This window comes from Thamnophis elegans, chromosome Z, assembly GCF_009769535.1.
Source record: "Thamnophis elegans isolate rThaEle1 chromosome Z, rThaEle1.pri, whole genome shotgun sequence".
Lineage (NCBI taxonomy): Eukaryota > Metazoa > Chordata > Lepidosauria > Squamata > Colubridae > Thamnophis > Thamnophis elegans.
Genome location: NC_045558.1, coordinates 53,070,025 through 53,091,828, shown reverse-complemented (window position 1 = coordinate 53,091,828; position 21,804 = coordinate 53,070,025).

Sequence of the window (21,804 nt, the reverse complement as noted above, 5' to 3'; positions counted from 1 at the left end):
TGCATGCTGGCAAAAGGAGGCTAGGGGAGAAAAAAGAGAAGGGGCAATGGAAACCCCTCATATTCCACCTCCATTGTGTTGTGTGCACCACACAGGATTGAGATGCAGGAGTGGAGGGGGGGGGGCAAAAAGCCTACTCAGTCCGTACTCACCAGCATGATGGTGAATCTTTCTTCCAGCTCGCTCAGTTTGGGCATTGGGAGACTGAAGGGTAGATTGTGAGCCCTGAAGTCCATCTGCATTCCTCCAAGCTCTTGCAGCAGCCAACCATCCAGATCTCAGAGGCCACCAGCGGACTTGTTTTTTTTTTTTAATATTTTTTTTTGTTTTGTTACATAGACAACATATACACACAACAATAGAAAAAGAAAAGCAAAAAAGAAAAAAGAAAAGAAAAAAAACACACAAAAGAAGAAAAAAAAAAGCAAGCCCATCATCACATACAGTATGTCGTTTGGTTACAGGTGTTTTAACATTTATCATTCTTCTACATTCATTGTTTCATTTAATAGATTATAATTTAGTATCGTTTCTTATTCCCCTACCTGTGGCAATCCATCCCAACTACGTTTCCCCCCCACCCCCCCATATCTCTCTGTTATATATTTAATAGACACAATAAAAAAAAAAACACAAAAAGAAAAAAAAACCATCATCACATACAGCATGTCGTTTGGTTACAAGTGTTTTAACATCCACATCCTTGAATAATATTTACCATCTCAAACTTTTCATCTAGTATAACTAAAAACCTTATTTTCATTCTACAATATATATTCAGTCAACATTAGTATTATTTTTTCCAGAAAATATACTTATGTTCATTATTATCCTTGTACTTCATACCTTCAGAGATCTTATTCCTTCATTTTTCAACAAAACGTCACTGCATATATATACCAGTTTTCAATTATTCCCTTATTAAAATTGTTTATCAGCAGCGAAATATCATTATAATACGTTCTTAACATTATACATTATATCACCAGACCTCTATTAAATATTCATAAAATCATTATTATCCTTATCCTTTTTAAAACAAAAAATTCTAAAGTATTCAATTCATTGATATATTAATTTTTCATTGTATCATTGTTAGATTATTTCACAGCATAGTTGTATCATCATTCAACTTCTTCAATTAAAGCATAGGTATATCATTTTTCATTTCCAAGGGTTTTTTTTCCCCCTAGCCACTGATAAAACAAATCCCATATCTTATAAAATTGCTCATCCTCTTGTTCTCTAATTTCAAGTGCCAATTTACTCATTTCAGCACAGTCCATTATTTTTCGGATAACCTCTTCCTGTTTTGGTATTGTTTCCTTTTTCCAGTTTTTTGCAAATACAATTCTAGCTGCTGTTAACACATTTACAATCAAATATTTTAAGTCTTTGTTGTAAATTTCTGGTATGATCCCCAATAAAAAGACCTCTGGTTTAAAGTCTATTTGTTTGTGTGTCATTTTCTCCAACCACATGTGGATTTTAGTCCAGTATCTTTTAGCTTCAATGCAAGTCCACCACATGTGGTAGTATGAACCAGGTATCTGGTGACATTTCCAACACTTTTCTGATTTATTCTTGAACATTCTTGCAATTCTGGTTGGGGGTAGATGCCATGTGTAAAACATCTTATACAAGTTTTCTCTATATGCAGTAGACATTGTCATTTTATAATTTTGAGACCACAATTTCTGCCAATTCTCTAAGTCAATCCCATACCTAAAATTTCCCCCCCAAGCTATCATAGTTTCTTTAATTTGTTGTTCTTGCAATTTAAACTCCAATAAATATCCATATAGTTTTTTAATTACTTTTTCATCAGTACCTGTTAAAATTTTGTCTAACTCAGTCATTTTATTGTAAAAACCTTTGGTTTTTCTATCTTCATTATATCTAGATTGTATCTGTACATATGAATACCAGTTCATTTCCATCCCTTCTTGTTTCAACTCTTGAATAGATTTGAGTTCACCCTCTACATTCAATAATTCAATATATCTAACTATTTGTTCCTTTTTATATATTATTGGATATGAAAATGCTTCAATTGTTGATATCCAGACTGGAATTTTCAAATAGTGTAATTTTTTTTACCTTTTCCCAGTTTAATAACAACGCCTCCCTTATATAATGTCTTCTAAAATAACCATGTGCTTTAGTTCCCTTATACCATAAGAAAGCATGCCATCCCAACAATAAGTCATGACCTTCTACATTCAATAATCTAGAGGTTTTTAATGATATCCACCCCTTAATCCACATCAAGTTTGTTGCTTGATAGTATAGCTCCCAATCAGGTAGGCCAAATCCTCCTCTAGATCTAGCATCTTGTAGTAATTTAAGTTTTATTCTAGCTTTTTTCCCTTTCAAAACTATTTTATTTAAATCTTGAAAAAAATCCTTACCCAATCTGATTGGGATTGTCTGAAACAGGTATAGAATTCTAGGTAAAATGCTCATTTTAATTTTAGAAATTCTTCCCATCATTGATAAGTGCAGATTTTCCCATTTCTCCAAATCAATTGCTATTTGTTGTTTTAGTTGGTATAGTTGTTGTTTTAGTTGGTATAGTTGTCGTCCTTAAGAGTGCTACATCTAGGTGATAGGTATATCCCCAAATATTTAACCTTACTTGTAGTTTGAATCTGCAACGTTTCTGACAACTCTTCCTTTTGTGTTGCTGGGATATTCTTTGTCATAATCTTTGTTTTATCTTTGTTTATTTTCAAGCATGCTACGTCTCCTTAATCCTCTATTCTTTCTAGCAATTTGGGTGCTGTTTCTAATGGATGTTCAAGGATAAAAACTAGGTCATCTGCAAACGCTTGTAGCTTATACTCTTCTCTCTTAATTTTCATTCCTCTTATTTCTTCTTCTTCTCTGATCTTTCTGTTTAGGACCTCTAATGTTAAGACAAAGAGTAGTGGTGATAATGGGCAGCCTTGTCTCGTACCTCTCTTTATTTCAATCGGATCTGTTAATTCTCCATTTACCATTATCTTTGCTGCTTGTTTCTGATATATCATTCATATAGTTTGAGTAAATTTCTTGCCAAAATTCATCTGCTCCAGTTGTAAAAACATAAATTGCCAATTCACATTGTCAAAGCGGACTTGTTAAGGTATGCAATATGCTGCCGCTAGGTTCCTGGGTTCCCCGCACAAGCACTGGAAGTAGAGTCATTCCCTGGCTGCTCCTGTACTCCTTTCCACTCAGTCTGCTTTGGCCTCTGGGGTTCGGACAGTCAGCTGCAGCCAGAGCTGGGCTTGGAGGAGCAGCAATGGTTTGGAGCTTGTTAAAGAGGACTGCTCACCCCAGCCATGCATTTTACAGCCTGGGTTGCTTGGAGTGAAAAGCTGCCACTAAGCTCCGGGGTCCCACACATGAGCACTGGAAGAAAGGGAATCCGATTATGGTGGGGAGGAGGCAGAGGGTGGGCTTTTCCAACACCAGTCCTAGAAGGAGACAGAGATCAGTGTGCCGTGCCTCCATGCAGCTCTAATTCTTAAATTTTTTTGGAGGATTGCATTCATGGGATGCTGGGGGAATCGGTCGCTGGAGAAAGAGGGGAACACGGGTGACTGGGCAGGGAAGGAGTACCGGACTTCCAGCATTTGTGCGGTGAACCCAGGAGCGTAGTAGCAGCATATTGCATGCCTTAACAAGCCTGCTATGGCCTTTGGGTCTGGATGGTCAGCTGAAGCCAGAGCGAGGCTTGGAGGAGCAACAAATGGACTGGGGGTCACACAATATACTCCTCAAGTTCCCAATGCCCAAACTGGGCAAGCTGGAAAACAGATTCACTGTCGTGCTGGTGAGTACGGACTGAGTGGGTTTTTCGCTTTTTTCCCTCCCCATCCCAATCAAGCACAGCGCAGACAGCTTAATGGAGGTGGAAAATGGGAAGATTCTGTTGCCCCTTCCCTTTTTTCCCCACGCCTCCTTTTTCCAGCATGCACCAGGCAGGCTTGGCAGGCAGTCACAATTTTTAGATGGCTTTTATTTTGTCTGCCCAAGATGGTGGGAAAGGGGCTTGGAATGGTAAGTAGGAAATCACCCTGTCTCTGCAGCATCTATTATTTGCTAGCAGGCAGACAATGAGTAGGAGGCAGCATCAAGCAAGTGGGCCAGGCCATGGGGGCTATGTGGGAGGCTGCTGGGAAGGCAGGCAAGCATGCTGGGCAGTGGGTGCCATGTGGGAGGCAGCAGGGTAAGGAGCAAAGGAAGGCTCAGCAGGCAAAGAGCAGCTGGGCCGCATGGTTGAGGCAAGCGAGGAACCAGAGAGCAGCAGCAGCTATGCCGTGGGCGTGACTCTAGGGATAAGGAGTGACTAGAAGGGGTGGGGCAGGTGGGGCCAGTCAGTGGTGCAATTAACATTAGCCAGTTCTCCGAAATGCACAAAAAATTAACATCGATTCACTCAAACCACTCCAAACCAGCTGAATCCAACCTCTGACTTTAACCCTCTGCCTCCCAAAACAATGAGATTATAACAAGGTGAACAGAATGTGTTCTATGAAGAAGCCAACTATTGCTCAGTCCAGACAAGCACCCCACACTGTTTCAGATCTGGAGAAAAAGCCAAGATTTCAAACTATGGCTACATCAACCCCAATCCACCAAACTGTGTCTTCTTTTCCAATTCTGGTCTGATTCTGCTATATACACAAAAGGGTTAAGGCTGGAATAAGCAAAAAGTACTTCTTTTAGGGATTGTCCATGTTAATGACCCCAGTAAAGTTCTCTGTATTTTCCTATGGATATATTGATAATAGAAATATTTTTTCTCTGTTTCTGTCTTGCTCCCCTTTGTTCCAGTTTTTAGTTAACTCTTTTAATATTTGCTGATGTTTTATAAATAAATATAAAGCTTGTTAATGTTGTTAGATGAACTGAATGGCATTTGTGTTTCTGGATCTGGATACAGAAATTGAATGGCTGCAAGATAAACTGAAAATTAGTTGGACAATTTTTCTGAAATAATTCTCTCTAAAGCAGTGGCCTTCACCCTTTTTGGCACCAGGGACTGGTTTCATAGAAAATATTTTTTCCGTGAATTGGAGGAGAAGGCATGGTACTTCTCTATGGCCCAGGGATTGTGGACCCCTGCTTTAAAGGATAGCAGTTTAGGGGCAATTCAAACCTCCAGGTAGGCACCACAACAGTGAAGACCTCCTATTTGTGTGTGTGTATGTGTTGTGTGTTTTGTTTGTGTGTGTGTGTGTGTGTGTGTGTGTGTGTGTGTGAGAGAGAGAGAGAGAGAGAGAGAGACAGACAGACAGACAGACAGACAGACAGACAGACAGACAGAGATTCTAACTTCTCATGACTGCTTGGAGTAATTTTGAAATGGTTTACTCTTTCCTTCCTCTTCCTAAGTCTGAGAGAGTGTGACTAAACCAGCTGGCTTCATGACTAAGATGGGACATTGGGACATGGACACAGAATCTCCCAGTTCCTAGTGCACAACCATTATACCAAACTTGTTCTTTTTATTCAGCTTTTTAAAATTTTGTATTGTATAGGTATCTTTGTATTCTCATTGTGTGCTATTAAAAATATCAAAAAAGTATCTCTAGATTGTTCAGAATGTCATATATAGGCAAGAAATTGAAGAAAACACATTATCTCTGATTCTATGTGAACAATACATACATATTTTTAAATGACTATATGTCAAGATGAATCTTAGAAAATAACTACTTCGAAATAGATCTAAGTGAATCTCCAAGAAAGTGAAGGGATTTGAGTTGATTTTGAAAGAAAGATTAGCAGAATATTTTCTAGAATTCTAGAGATTCTAGTTCAGTATTCTCTGAAACAAAATGTCTAAAATAATATTTTAACAAAACTAGGCATCAGATATGATTAATTCTTGCTGAGTTTGGTGTTTGCATAGTACAGGGAAAGTCACTTTCCTTGTACTTTCCTTCCTTAAATGAATTCATGGATTATTAATTCACTGAATTCAATTACTTATTTGAAGAAATGTATTTAAATAGTCAGACATTTCCCTTTAATTAACAAGTATGGACTTCCTGGGGGCGTGGCCTGTTGCCGAGGAGGGCTCCACCGAGCTCCTCAGAGATCTGGTCTGTATATCTAAATAAGATCATAGATAGCACCCCTTTTTGGCTAAAAAAGGGGCAGGGAGTAGCTCTGTAGGCTAGGGTCTATTCGTAAGCCACAGCCTTTTTCTTTTTTTGGCTGTGGATAGAGATTAGATCCAGCCGGAGCAGAGCTTTTATCTCCAGCCAGTTCTTCTCAGCTGCCTTTTTTTTTGGCAGCCCCAGACAGGCTAGCCCCCCCCCAGGACAAAACAAAGTTTTTTTCAAGCTAGAATTGATACGGGCGGGTCCCACCCCTGTGAGATTTATGCTTTTATTACTATCTTAAATACCAGCACCATTTGTCTTAGAGACTTCTTTGTCTAAATGGACTTCAAAATGGCGATTTCTCTCCGTGGATGATTGATAGTGGATGTACTTAGCCGGTTTTACCTTCCTGCAGACCGCTCCTTAACAAAATAAACTCTTCTTCTTTGGAAATAGAGGGGAGCAAAGCGCTGCTTACTTGTTTATTTATTATGGCACCCAGGTCAAAGAAGCGCCTTGCTACAAATGTGTCTAAAGAATTTAAAGAATTTTTACTGGAACCACAGCCTTTGTCTCCTATGCCCTCTACTGGAGAATTTTTAACACAGGAATATTTCTTTAAAATGTTTAATGCCTTTAAACAAGAAATTAAGGAATTTGTATTGGAACTATATGATGATTTAAAGTCTAAAGTTAATCAAGTGAAGGCGAATACGTTTGCAGCCGTGTCTGCCCTGTCAGATTACTCTGCTGAAATAGAGAACAATTGGAAAGTTTGGAGAAGGCTAATTTTAATTTGACTACCAATATTCAAATTTTACAACAAAAAATTAGAGACAATGAAGAACAGCTCATGATGATAAATTTTAATAGGAAGGCATTTGCAATAAGAGTCAGAGGATTCCGTGAAAAGGAGCAAGAGAATCTGAAACAGACCTTTGCTGAAGCCTTCAGCCATGCGGTGGGAAGCCCGGGACTTAACTTTGATTGGCAGATTCGGAAAATCTATCGCCAGAACTCATTGATAGCGGAACAGCGACAGCTCCCGAGGGACATAATTATACATTTCTCTACAAAGAATCTAGAAATGCGATTGTGCAAAAGTTTCATAATAACAGTCTCCGAGTTGATGACCAGGACCTGATTGTTTTTAAAGATATTCCTTTCCAGATGCTGAAAGCAAGAAGGGATTACACCTTTTTAACTAAGGAGCTTAGGAGTCAACAGATTCGATACAGATGGGAGGCCCCTGCCGGCATCACGGTTACATTTGAGAATCAAAGATTTCGTCTTAACTCTGTTTCGGAGGCTCAAGATTTCTATTGCAGGATTCTGAAGGCGGGACTTCCTGACTCGCTTGGAAGAGAGGAGAGACAAGCGGAAGGAGAAGGCAAACGGCAGGCCATGTGGTTGCAAGATGGAGGGGGTAGCCTTTCCTCCCTCGGAGAAGCAGAAAAACGGAGATCGAGAATTTAGACATTTCAAAATATTCGCCAAAGTTGAGGACTGAATGGGGGTTTGAGACCTCTCTCCGGTAGAAAAAGCGGACTAATTCTTATTAGAAGGGAAAGCTGGGTGAAACTACTTTGAGCTAGATTTTAAATTAACGTTAGCATAAATTTGATAGTGGTAAACATCAGACAAGCAAGGGATGAGGGTAAAATATATGTGGAATGATTTACGTTGTTTAAGGCTTATTAGAACAGAAAGCCGGTTGGGATTATCTTAAGATAAGTGTAAAAAGAATGCGGAATGATTTATGTTGTTTAAACTTTGTTAGAAGGGACTATTTTAAAACAGAAGGTTAACTGACTTTTGCTGAAAGTATTATTTGAATATGTGGAATGATTCATGCTATTTAACTTTTATTAGAAGGGAAAGTTGGTTGAAATTGCTTTGAGTTAGATTTTAAACAAATGCTAGTATAAATTTGATAGTGGTAAATATCAGACAAGTAAGGGATGAGGGTAAAATGCATGTGGAATGAACTACGTTATTTAAATCCTATTAGAAGAGAAAGTCGGTTGGAATTATCTTAAGATAGAAATTGATTTCTGTGTAAAGTAATATTTGATCTACACTGCTTAATTTTACTAAGAAGGGGAAGCTTGGCTAGTTTATTTTGAATTACTGTTTGAAAAGGAGGTCAAGAAAGATCATTTACGCTGTTTAAATTTTACTAGAAGGGAAAGTTTGATTACTCTTCTGTAAAGTCATATTTGAATATGTGGTATGAACTACGTTGCTTAATGTTGAATACTAGCGCGGGAAATGAGGCCTCTCTCCCTCTCTCTCTTTCTCTCTCTCTCTGGCTGGTTGGTTCTTGGGCGGAGCCGGTTCAATCCTCGCCTGATTGGTCGAGCTACTCGACGCCCCATTGGCTCCTTGCTTAAACTCGGAGGTATAAATGTTTGGCGCGAACCACGCCACGTTGAATCGTAGTTACTTGTTGAATAAAGGTTGCTGATTAGTTTTATCCTCTTGTCGCGTCCTTCCTCCTCGCTCCAAGATGCAAAACTGGCGACGAGGATGGGATTAGATCCCCGCGACTACGGAGAAGAATAAGCCAGCTTGCCACCGCGTCTGAACCAGCACGGATACGCTCTTCAGGCTGAGAACCCCGGCAGCGAATGTAAAATTTTTCCGCCTGTTCCGTACCACAATGGCATCAGCGCTCCCTCCTTTTGCGCCGTTCGGATCTGCCGGAGAATCATGGGATGGCTTCATGGAGCGTTTCGAGTGCTATTTAATTGCATCGAAGAACCGGGCACAGACCGACGAAGAGAAGTGCAGTTTCTTCTTGTCCTGTTGTGAGCCTTCCATGTTCGCCTCTGCGAGAGCTCTGGCCGCCCCGAGGCCAGCTTACAAACTTGGGTGGGATGAGCTAATGTCCAGGTTGAGGGATCACTACGCTCCCTCACCTTCTCTGATCGCACGCCGTTTCACCTTCCGCCGCCGAGTGCAAAAGCCCAACGAATCCATCAGCCAGTTCCTAGAGGCTTTGCGCACAGTGGCCGCCCAGTGCGACTTTGCAGACCTGGAGGAGAACCTCGTGGAGCAGTTTGTATGCGGGGTCCGTGACGTGCAATTGCGCAGCCGTATGCTCCGGAATCATAAAATTACTTTGGTGCAAGCCGTGGAGACCGCACGAGCAGCAGAGCTCTCCGAACAATCCACGGCCGACATCGAGCGCCTCCAGCTGAAACCCCCCGCGCAAACTGCTGCGGGGCCTTCCACCCAGACGAACCTCGTCGACGACCTCCCTCCTACGGAAGATGAGGAGGAGGAAACCGTCGGGCAAATGAGGACGCAGTCGAAGCGGAGACCACACCAGCAACCACCGACGTCCGCTCAGCCAGTCTCAAACGCACCTTGCCGCGGATGCGGCGGCCGCCACAGCCGCGCATCCTGCCCGTTCCGTTCCGCTGTTTGCCGTCGCTGCCGAGGAGAAGGACACCTCGCCAGGGTCTGCCGGGCTCTTGTGCCAGCCCCATCGTTTATGCAGCCCAGCGACCAACGCCAGGCACCGCAACGCCGCCAACAACCACGTCCTGCGAGGCGAGCTGAGGACTGCCATTCTACCTACCAGCTCTCTAGCGCTGACTGCGTGGTTTACCAGGCTACCCACGTCCCCGCCGGCGATCGCAAAATTAGCACCGCCGTCCGACTTGAAGGTCAGCTTTGCCGAATGGAGGTGGACTCTGGGTCTTCCCGTTCCCTTTTATCTTGGGCCCTGTTTTCCCGCCTTTGCCCTAGGGTTCCCCAGAGTAAATTGCGCCCCGTTGGGGTCTCCCTCTTAGACTACCAGGGAAATGGGATTCCCACGGCAGGAATATTCCACATTCGGGTGGAATACGGAGATTTTAAGGGGAAACTTCCAGTTTTAAATTGTCAGGAATGACCTGCCCGCTCTCCTTGGGTTGGATTGGTTTCCTGCCTTGGGCCTCACTATAGAGGGGGTGCACAGGGTAGTTCCCCGCACCGTAGACAGCGTTTTAGATGAGTTCGCAGATGTGTTCGATGGGAAATTGGGCTGTTATAAGGGCACCCCTATTTCCCTTTGCCTCGATCCCCAGGTCGTGCCCATCAGGCTGAAGGCACGTAGGGTCCCTTTCGCATTGAGAGCAAAGGTAGACGCGGAACTTGATAAGCTTATAGAGCAGGGGGTAATTGAGCCTGTAGATCATGCCTGTTGGGAAACCCCATAGTTCTCCCGGTCAAACCCGATGGATCGGTGAGAATATGTGCCGACTATAAGTCGACCATCAATTTGGCCCTGCAGGCAAATCCATATCCTGTTCCCGTAGTACAACACCTACTCCACTCCTTAGGGCAAGGCCGTATTTTCGCCAAGTTAGATATGGCACAGGCCTACCAGCAGCTCCCCGTAGATGATGATGCGGCTACAGCCCAGACCATCGTCACTCACCGCGGGGCCTTCCGTTGCCGCCGTCTTCAATTCGGCGTTTCGGTTGCCCCGGGGATTTTTCAGAGCCTCATGGAGCGGTTGCTCCATGGGCTCCCAGGCGTCGTTCCTTATTTTGACGACGTCCTGGTCGCAGCCCCCAGCCACTCGGAACTCCTAAAAATACTGCGGGAGGTCCTCACACGTTTTAGGGAGGCAGGATTGAAACTAAAGCGCAGCAAATGCGAAATCGCTGTCCCCAAGGTAGAATTTTTGGGATTTCTCATCGATGCACAAGGCATCCACCCCACTCCTTCCAAAGTTGCCGCCATTAAAAACGCACCGGCACCCACCTCTAGGGCGGAATTGCAGGCGTTCCTGGGGCTTTTAAATTTCTATGCCCCTTTTATCCCCCACAAGGCGTCGTTAGCTGAGCCGCTACACCGACTGCTTGATCGGTCAGCGGCCTGGAAATGGGGTAGCCGTGAAACGCACGCGTTCGCGGCTATAAAAGATATTTTAACCTCGTCGGCAGTCCTAATTCAATATAGCGATAGGATGCCTCTAGTCTTGACGTGCGACGCCTCCCCCTATGGCATAGGGGCGGTTCTGAGCCATGCTCTCCCAAACGGCTCAGAGGCTCCCATAGCTTTTTACTCCCGGACACTCTCCTCTACGGAGCGGAACTACAGCCAAATTGATAAAGAAGCTCTGGCTGCAGTGTCCGGCGTTAAGCGATTCCATGATTACCTCTATGGCAGGAATTTCACCCTTGTCACGGATCACAAGCCGCTCCTGGGGCTATTGGCAGGCGACAAGCCAACCCCCCCATCTTGTCTCCCCGTATGACACGCTGGACTGAGTTCCTAACAGCGTATTCGTATACGCTGTTATACCGTCCGGGTAAGCAGTTAGGGCACGCAGACGCCCTGAGCCGTTGCCCCTTGCCACAGACGGATACAGCCCACGTGCCCGCTCTTTCTATCTTGTCCATTGCCGAATCCGACCTCCCCGTCTCTGCTGCGGACGTTGCAGCTTGTACAAAGGCCGACCCCGTCTTATCCCAAGTAGCTTCATGGGTTTTGAGGGGTTGGCCCGCGGAAAAGGTAGCGGAAGGATTCCGACCATTCAAAGTGCGACAAGCCGAACTGCTCTTCACGGGGGTTGTCTTGTTTGGGGGGATAGGGTAGTGATTCCCACAGCCCTACGGGCACGAATCCTGCCCGCACTCCACAAAAACCATCCAGGCATAGCGAGAATGAAAGCCTTAGCCCGCAGTTATGTGTGGTGGCCCTTACTAGATTCGGAAATTGCAGATTACGTAGGCCGATGCAAGATATGCCAAAATTCTAGGCCGAATCCCCCCACAGCCGCTCCTCGCGAGTGGGAAATTCCTAGAGGCCCATGGTCCCGTCTACACATTGACTTTGCCGGCCCCTTCCATGGCCGAAACTTCATGATAGTAGTCGATGCTTACTCTAAGTGGGTGGAGCTGGTAATCATGACTTCCACTACAGCAGAGAGCACAGTGAGGGCCCTCCGTAAGATGTTTGCCACACATGGGTTACCGGATGTGATAGTCTCAGATAATGGGCCCCAGTTTACTTCCACCACATTCCAAGAATTCCTGGCCAAACAAGGAATCAGACACGCAGCCACAGCCCCTTATCATCCAGCGAGTAACGGCCGGGCGGAGCGTGCAGTTCGCTCAGCCAAAGAAGCCTTGGGCCGCATGGATCAGGGCGATTGGCAAGAAAGAGTGGCGGCTTACCTTTTCAGCCAACACTCCACACCCTGTCCAACGACTAATAAAAGTCCGGCGGAGCTCTTGATGGGTAGGAGATTGCGAACCTCCCTAGACAGACTCCATCCACTTTACGCAGGGGATTTGCCGGGCAGCCTGGGGGCCCTTCCTTCCCACGCGTTTAAGTTAGGGGATCCCGTATGGGCCCCGTTCCTTTTCTGGGGATCCACGGTGGGTTCCCGCAACCATCACAGCCCTGACTGGCCCCTGTTCCTTCAGGGCCGGCCTGGCCGACGGAACACAATGGAGGCGCCACCTGGACCAGTTAAGGCGACGCCTCCCCGCGGAAGCAGACGGCCCGAGCCTCACAGACATTCGTTCTCAGCATGAGCTACCCTCGATGACCTTTTCCCCAACGGACTGCCTCCACGCGGGGAACGGAGGACAAGCCGATGTGAGCATTTCGGACAGACGTGCTCCATCCGGCTATCTTTCCCCTCGAAGCCCTTACCGAGACTCTGAACCTACATCTCAACCGGATGGTATGGGGCCATTGTCGGACACCCTTGTTGCCACGGAGACGCCATCGCGGACAAATGGACATCAGGCACGGGGCCCGGGGCCAGCGCCATCTCTCGGGGCCGCGTCGCCGACTCACCGCCCCGCCAGGGACACGTTTCCGCCGGCAATTTCCCCCCCGACGACAACTGCCGGGGAGTTACGAAGGTCGGGACGAGAGCGTCACCGTCCCACCTACTTACAAGACTATGTTTGCCCCATCTAAGGGTATCTTCACTAGGGGGGGGAGGGGTGTTGAATACTAGCGCGGGAAATGAGGCCTCTCTCCCTCTCTCTCTTTCTCTCTCTCTCTGGCTGGTTGGTTCTTGGGCGGAGCCGGTTCAATCCTCGCCTGATTGGTCGAGCTACTCGACGCCCCATTGGCTCCTTGCTTAAACTCGGAGGTATAAATGTTTGGCGCGAACCACGCCACGTTGAATCGTAGTTACTTGTTGAATAAAGGTTGCTGATTAGTTTTATCCTCTTGTCGCGTCCTTCCTCCTCGCTCCAAGATGCAAAACTTAAATCTTATTGGAAGGGATCATGAGGTTTAGGAAGAGGAACGGGAGAGTCTACAGAAGGTTGGGGTAAATAGCAAAGAAGTAAGAGACGAGAATAAAATATAGATAGAATGATTTATACTATTTAAGCATAGATAAAGATGGGGGGCTGAGATCAACACAAAGAGTGGTTTCCTTTTTTTTTCTTTTTTTTTCTTTTCTCTTTTCTTTTCTCTCTTCTTTTTTCTGTTTTTCTTTCTTTTGACATATTACTTTTATTTTTAATCCATATGTATACAAGATATTTTAGATAGAAGGTAGTGCCAGGTGTGGGCCCTGGGAAGTCGGGAGGATTGGGGATGGGGATTTGTGGGGGGGTGGGTGGGGGGGTGTTAACATAGTCTTAATAAGAACAAGAATGTATTTATATACGGTGGTTCTTTTTTTCTTTTATTTTTTTATTTTTATTTTTTTTTTCCTTGGTTCATTTTACTTTTATCAGATCAAACAACACTCGAATAAAGGCATACACCAAGGAGGGAGGTAGAGGGAAAGAAGAGGGAGGAGTAAGGAAGGAGTAAGGGGAATGTAAGGAAGGTGTCTGGGGAGTAAGGGGAGAAGGAAGGTTTGAGGGGAAAGGGAAGTAGGAGGGGAGTGTTAGAGGGAGAAAGGAAAGTTGGAGGGGGTAGATGGGGTGTATGGAGGATGGAAGGGTTAGGTGGGGTTGTGAATGATGAGTTGTGTTTCCTTTTTATTTCTTCGTTTTATTCCCTTTTTCTTTTTTTCTTTTCTTATAGTAAATACCCTGTATATAAGTGATTGCAAATGGAATGTGAAAAATGAATAAAATATATTTTAAAATTAATTAATATATTTTAAGCAATGATATTGCTTAAAATATATGTATATAATTTTATAGGAAATAGATTGTAGATTGTAGATTGTAGAAGTTTATTTATATGCTGCCCTTTTCCCTGGGGGGACTCAGGGTGGCTCACAACCCAAAGGGGAGGGGGAGACAAACTTTTAACATATAAGACAATACATAATTAAAAACACAACATTCATACCATTCGGGCGGGTTACAGTCTTAGCCCCAGGCCTGACGGGATAGCCAGATTCTGAGGGCTGTGCGGAAGGTCTGGAGGGTGGTGAGGGTACGAATCTCCACGGGGAGATCGTTCCATAGGGTCGGAGCTGCCACCGAGAAGGCTCTCCTCCGCGTAGTTGCCAGTCGGCATTGACCGGCAGATGGAACTCGGAGGAGGCCTAATCGATGAGATCTAATAGGTCGCGTGGAGGTAATTGGCAGTAGGCGGTCTCTCAAGTACCCAGATCCACTACCATGTAGGGCTTTATGGGTGACAAGTAGCACCTTGAAGCGCACCTGGAGATCGACAGGTAGCCAGTGCAGCTCGCGGAGGATAGGTGTTATGTGGGTGAAGCGAGGTGCACCCACAATCGCTCACGCGGCCGCATTCTGGACTAGCTGAAGTCGCCGAATACTCTTCAAGGGCAGCCCCATGTAGAGCACATTGCAGTACTCCAGCCTAGAGGTCACAAGGGCACGAGTGACTGTTGTGAGAGCCTCCCGGTTCAGGTAGGGGCGCAACTGGTGCACCAGGCGAACCTGGGCAAATGCCCCCCTGGTCACAGCTGACAAATGGTGTTCGAAAGTCAGCTGTGGGTCCAGGAGGACTCCCAAGTTGCGGACCCTGTCTGAGGGGTATAATGTTTGACCCCCCCCAGGCTGAGAGGTGGAATACTTGCTGAATTGGTGGGAGGGAAACACAACAGCCACTCGGTTCTTATCTGGGTTGAGCACGAGTTCGTTAGCCCTCATCCAGTCCCTAACAGCTTCAAGTCCCTGGTTCATCACGTCCACCGCTTCATTGATTGGCACGGGGCGGACAGATACAACTGAGTATCATCCGCATACTGGTGGTATTTATCCCGTGCCGCCGAATGATCTCGCCCAGCGGTTTCATGTAGATGTTGAAAAGTAGGGGGGACAAGACCGAACCCTGCGGCACCCCATAATTCAGGGGCCTAGGGGTCGATCTCTGCCCTCCAACTAACACCGACTGCGACCTGTCCGAGAGGTAAGAGGAGAACCACTGCAAAACAGTGCCTCCCACCCCCACCCTCCCGCAGTTGTCGCAGAAGGATACCATGGTCGATGGTATCGAAAGCCGCTGAGAGGTCAAGGAGAACCAGGATGGAGGCGAAGCCTCCGTCCCTGGCTCTCCAGAGGTCATCGGTCAATGCGACCAAAGCGGTTTCTGTGCTGTAGCCAGGCCTGAAGCCGGACTGGAATGGGTCAAGATAGCTAGCTTCCTCCAAGGACCACTGGAGCTGAAAGGCCACCACCTTCTCAACAACCTTCCCCACAAAAGAGGAGGTTCGAGACTGGACGATAATTGTTAAGAACGGCTGGATCCAAGGATGGTTTCTTCAGGAGGGGTCATTAATATATTAGGTATGTGATATTTTCAATCTTTTATGATTTTGCCCCTGTACAAAACTGATAATGATATTGTGTTAGATTATTATGCTTTCACAAAAATATTAGATCATATGTTGTTTGATTTTTTTTAAAGAAAAAATATGTAGAATTTAAATGCTCAAAGTGTTGAGAGTCACGTTCAATTGTGATAGGAAATAAATAATTGCTCACAAGAGGAACATTTATAAACATATTCTTGTTTCCAGAGATGTTTGAAGGTGTGAGTGTGACTGGGCGGGTATGGATCAAAATCTTCAAATGATGGACCCAGCTATTATAATGCTGCATTCATAATTTTCAGATTTTGAACCTCCTTGTAATCACACTTATTTATATCTTTCTAACAAATTTAGGAAGAGCTTTTGTTCCAATCCAACAGAACTTTGCACCTGATAAAATAAATGGCACGAATGAAGAGCTATTACTCCATTAAACTGTCTAAGCTGATACACCCCCCGTCCCTCTGAGATCAATTTCATTGATGACCTCTTCTTAACCCTTTTTATTTTCCCTCTGAATTTATTTGCCAATTGGAGAGATGGAATAACTGCAATTGATTTTTAAAAAACTTCAGTGGACCTAATAAAGGCAATATCTCCTGAATTTTGGATTATTATTATTTTTAAAACCCTTTTCTTACCGATAAATTACAAACAATTCTAAAGAAGGAAAAGAAAAAAATAATTCTGAGAGAATAAATCTTTTACTTTCTAATGGGATGATAGAATGGATGAATCAGATTTTATAGGATACTTGGTTCCATGTATTCTATCCCTCTTCAAAAACAACTGCAAAAAGCATGAAACACATATTTTTTTCAAGAGACTAAGCTGTCCAATAAAATTTTCCCAACATAGTTTCCAAAATGCCTGATGCAACTCTGATGCAAAAAACAGATTCTACTACAGGAAACAGATCTCAGCTTTTGCAACACTTTGATGCAGATCACAACTTCAAATAGTCTGAATCATAATAGTAATAACAAAATAGAAGGAACCTCCCCACAAAATGAATATCACATGCTATTTTATTGTGACTTAGGAAATTTGCAGTTTATATGTTATAGATAACATGAAGTTTGCCAAAATGACATATAATATGTAAAACTGACTTTCCAATATGGAAGTGTCCAGAATTCCCAGAATTTTCTTTATAGGAAGGAATATATGTCTCTTCATTTATTTACTGGGGGTGTGGGGAAAGAACATAATGCAAGCCTTTGTATACACCATACAAAGTATACAATAATCTTTTAAGACATGTTAACAGTGTTGTCCATTTAATTTCTTATCGCCTGCTTCTTGACTTGATTTGGTATTTAATAAACCAATAAATGGAACACTAGCTTGCTGACCTTGGGAATAATCTGCATTTCTGAGAACATTTCTTCACACAAATGGAAGCTAGAAGCTTCTGAAAAGAAAATTGTTGGGGTACTGCAGCCTACCATTCTGTATGGACAAACTGTAGGTCATTCTATTCAAAACTAAGACAGTTTAGATGTTAACACCCAGGAGGTCAAAGTTTGGGGATCATAACATGCTACAAAGTTACAAATATAATGCTTACCTTCTAAGGGTTCATTCATGAACCCTTCAAATTGCAAGAATTGTGTCAGAGGACGTACCATCATCTAGGGCAGATAGTGAGCTTGAAGAGGACAATTTAACTTTCTGGTTCAGATGGGAGGCCTACGTTTGGTATAGAGTATATACTATGATTAAACTTATTTCTTTATTTCTGGATTCTCAATAATTGAATATTAAACATACACTGCTTAATACTATTTTTGATATATTAACATAGCCAAATATTGGGAATGGGTATTGCAGGCTTTATAAGCTGCTTTTCAGTAAAATAAATATTGAAATAGTTTATTTATCCATTTATATCAATTAAAAAATACAACAGAAAGCAGAAAAAAATATTTATAATAAATCAACAGATATTATACAGCCAAAAACACCCAAAAAATGGGAAAAGGGGTCAAGTAAATGTCTGAGTGAATGTTTAATTTATATCAAAACCATTTTATATGGATCTTATGATGAAGAATTTTTCTGATTGCTTCTTTAAGACCTAAACAGAACAAGGAATGTTCAGAATATTTTACTTTGGGTGAGAAGAGATAAAACTTCCTCTTTTTCTTTCAAAGGGTTCTTCTGTAGTCCAGCCAGGGAGTTAGTAAAATGAGATAATAGTAACATAACCAATAGTTCTGGTATCTCCAAAATGGTGCCTAGTAGCATTAATAGCGCTTAAATCCCTCCTTTCATGTGGTGCCATGTTCCCTGAACTGTAACTTCTTTAACAAAGGATTTTAATTAAACTATGAGTAATTAGTACAATGCAAAGCCAAGCTTTACATTACAGCATTTTCTTTATTTGTATAAATACCTCTGAGATCCAAATGGAACCCAAAAAAACCGTTCTTAAAAAAATTAAAAAATGACAGCTTTGTTTTGGAGTACAGTATAGATATCTGGCCAGAAAAAAAGCAGGGGGGGGGAGTAGAAATAGAAATAACCAATGTTCTGCAGGTAGATGGGTTTACTGAGATAGGCAGGTAGCATTCAGATACTGTACATTGGTGGTGGTGCGAAATGCAACGGACAAGCTCCTATGTCAAGTAATCATTTTATGAGACGGCCAAATGTTCCCTGATTTCAAAAGAAGCCCTAAAGTTGGACAGTATCAGTGGTGAAATCTAATTTTTTTTACTACCAGTTCTGTGGCTTGTGGGTGTGGCTTGGTGGGATCATGTGACTGGGTGGGCATGGCTATGTAGTCATGTACCTGGGGGATCAAGATAGAAACTCACTTTAAACAATGTCTTGCTGGAGCAGGGTTAGATGACCTCCAGGTCCCTTCCAGCCCTGGATTATCCTCTGAAGCTGTGTCTAGTGCCAGATTTGTAGTTCTTCCTTCCTGTCTTTTCCCCCCTCCCCACTTTCCTTCCTTCCTTCCTTCCTTCCTTCCTTCCTTCCTTCCTTCCTTCTTTCTTTCTTTCTTTTTCTTTCTTTCTTTCCTTTCTTTCTTTCTTTCTTTCTTTCACCCTTGATTGAGTTCCAGCCCACTAAGGTTGAGTGCATGTTGTGTCCTTTAACTTGTTTTGGTCTCTTTATTTTAATTTTTTAGTATTTTTTAAAACTGTTTTTATGTAAGCTGCCCGAGTCCTTTGGGATTGGGCAGCATACAAATTCATTAAATCTTGAATCTTGAATCTTGAATCTTTCTTTCTTTCTCTCTTTCTTTTTCCTTCTTTTTTTCTTCTTTCTTTTTTATTCTTTCTTTCTTTCTTTCTTTCTCGTTCTTTCTTTCTTTCTTTCTTTCTTTCTTTTTCTTTTCTCAGTACTCTCCTGTTTTTGCCTAGCAGGCTTCATTGAGATCTGCTGGAGCAAAAATGGACCCCCCCACCCCCATCTGTGGCCTAGTAGGCTCAGGAAAGCCTGATGTGAGCAAAAACGGACACACGCCATCCCCATGGCTACCAGGCAGATGGAGGGTTGAGGTGCAATAATATATAAGGTTCCAATGGAAGAGAATATCTGTAGTTTAGGCTTGAGTGACAAGTTCTGAGCATAAAGAACCTCCACATTTAGAAGAGTTTCCGCTGTTCTTTAAGCACATGGTCACTTAGTTAAAAGCTCCTTCACCCATTTCTCAGTTCTGATTTAATGGTTTTCAGTACATATAGGGAGGTTGATTAGATTACCTTTGTGGTCCCTTCTAATTTCACCCTACAATACAAGCAGCTTTATAATCAGCACAACCTTTATATATCAAATCTAAAGTTATATCCATCTCAAATCTGGTCATGACCTCCAGGCATTTTAGAGATACTGTTGGCAAGACCCTGCAATCCAAATATCCCACCATCATTGTTTTCCTTTCGGTATGTACATAATATCCTTGCATTCCTTTCAGTACATTTTTCACAGCACAAGGTCACTGTGCAATGAAGACTCATTGCAATTGCAGCCTTCCTTTTTCAGTGCACCTGTAACCCATGGCAACTCTGGAGATGATGCTGATTTGGGATTGAAAAAGAACAAAAAATCACACAGAGCTGTGGGCATGTCACATCGCAGATATATTGGGACACATTTTTAATTACTGTGTGTACATAATTATATTGCAGCTTCTTTTCTGGTAAGATGCTTTCTGTAAGTTAAATGGCTCATTGGACACAAAATCTACTCTTTCTTAAGCCAATTTATTCCTAATGGTAGAAATTAAAGATGCTGGATGATTTCCGTGTTTCTCGAAAATACAGCATGTCCTGAAACTAAGGCCTGCCACATTTTTCAGGTGGGCAAAATATAAGCCCCTCCTGAAAATAAGCCCCCTGGATACCCTCCCACTGGCCAGGCAGAATGTCACCAACCTAGCGGTATCCCAAAGGCACCAAGCTGCGGGAACTGGGGGGGGGGGAAGGTGCTTGAGTTGCTTGATGCCTTTGGATACCACTAGATTGTGAGTGGCATGTGCCCAACTGGAGAGGGGGTCTGCCGGGCAGCTGTTCCGTTCCCCAATCGCATGCCTCCCTCCTCACGATCCCCTGGCCCAGCTCTCCCTGCAGAACCAGGGCACCTCCACTGCCGCTGCCCGCCCCTGCTACTGCCATCCAACATTGCTTTTTGCAGAAATAGGCTGCCAAGTCTTCCGGCAGTGGCCGCTCTGGGCATACGCTCTATGGTTGTACGCTCTGCCAGCAGCAGCCCACATTCTCTCTCTTTCCTCTGCCTTTGTTTCCCTCCCCCATTCTCTCATTAGTTTGGAGTCTCACAAAGACTCATTTCTAGCAACTTTTACCAATGTAGAGAAGGGTGGCAGGTTGGGGGGGGGAATGCGAGGCGCAGTCCTAGCACTACCGGAGACTGACAGCTTCGCTGCGTTCCTTGCCTTCATCCAGGGAAGCCCCTTGCAAAAAAATCTTGAACATGAGGGTTTTTTTTACAAGGGCTTCCCTGGATGAAAGGGCAAGGAATGCAGTGGAGCTGTCAGTCTCGGTAGCTCTAGGACAACGTGTCTCGCTTCTCCCCTGCCCAGCCTGCCACCCCTCGCTAAAGGGACGTCGGGGAAGGGAAGCAGGCAGGCAGCTGTTACCATTGGGGGTGGGGTGGAAGGTGTTCTTTTTGCATGGAGGAATGGGGTGTGAGGTGCATTGCTGGCCTGCCATCTCCCACCCCCCCCAATGGTAATGGCTGCCTGCCTGCTTCCCTTCCCCGACGTCCCTTTAGCGAGGGGTAGCAGAGGGGGGGAGAAGTGAGACACATGTCTTCGCACTACCAGAGATTTACAGCTCCGCAGTGGGACTGGAACAGGAAAGAGGCGCACCTTGCTTCTCCCTCCCCCTGCCACCCCTCACTAAAGGGATGGTGGGGAATGGAATCAGGCAGGCTGCCTTTACCATTGGGGTGAGGTGGGTGGTGTTGGGTCGCAAGGCACACCTCTTACCTTTCCAGGTCCATCACAGTCCTCGCCATTGTGTCCAGAGAAGCCCCTGGTAAAAAAAAAAACCTTCTCGCGAGTTCAAGAAATTTGATAGAACTCGAGAGAAGGGGTTTTTTTTTTTACCAGCGGCTTCCCTGGACACAATGGCGAGGAATGCGATGGAGCTGGAAAGGTAAAAGGCATGCCTCACTTCTTGCTTGCCCCCCAAAATAATAAGCTCTCCCCCTATAATATTACCAAGGCCATATTTTGTGGGTCAAAAGAAAATAAGACCCTGTCTTATTTTTGGGGAAACAGGTATGCAAAATGATTTTTGGAGATATCCATTTTTCTATAAGTAAAATGGCTAAACTGCATTGTTGTTCATTCAAGGGTAGTTTTTTTTCTCAGATATGAATTGCCTCACCGAGATAAATCTGAATTCTGACCTCCCATATGTGATTGTTAAGCACAATACTGAGCCAACCTTAAAGTCTCAATGGCTACATTGTTGTTGATTTTATTGTGCTCATAAACCTTAACTGACTTTTATA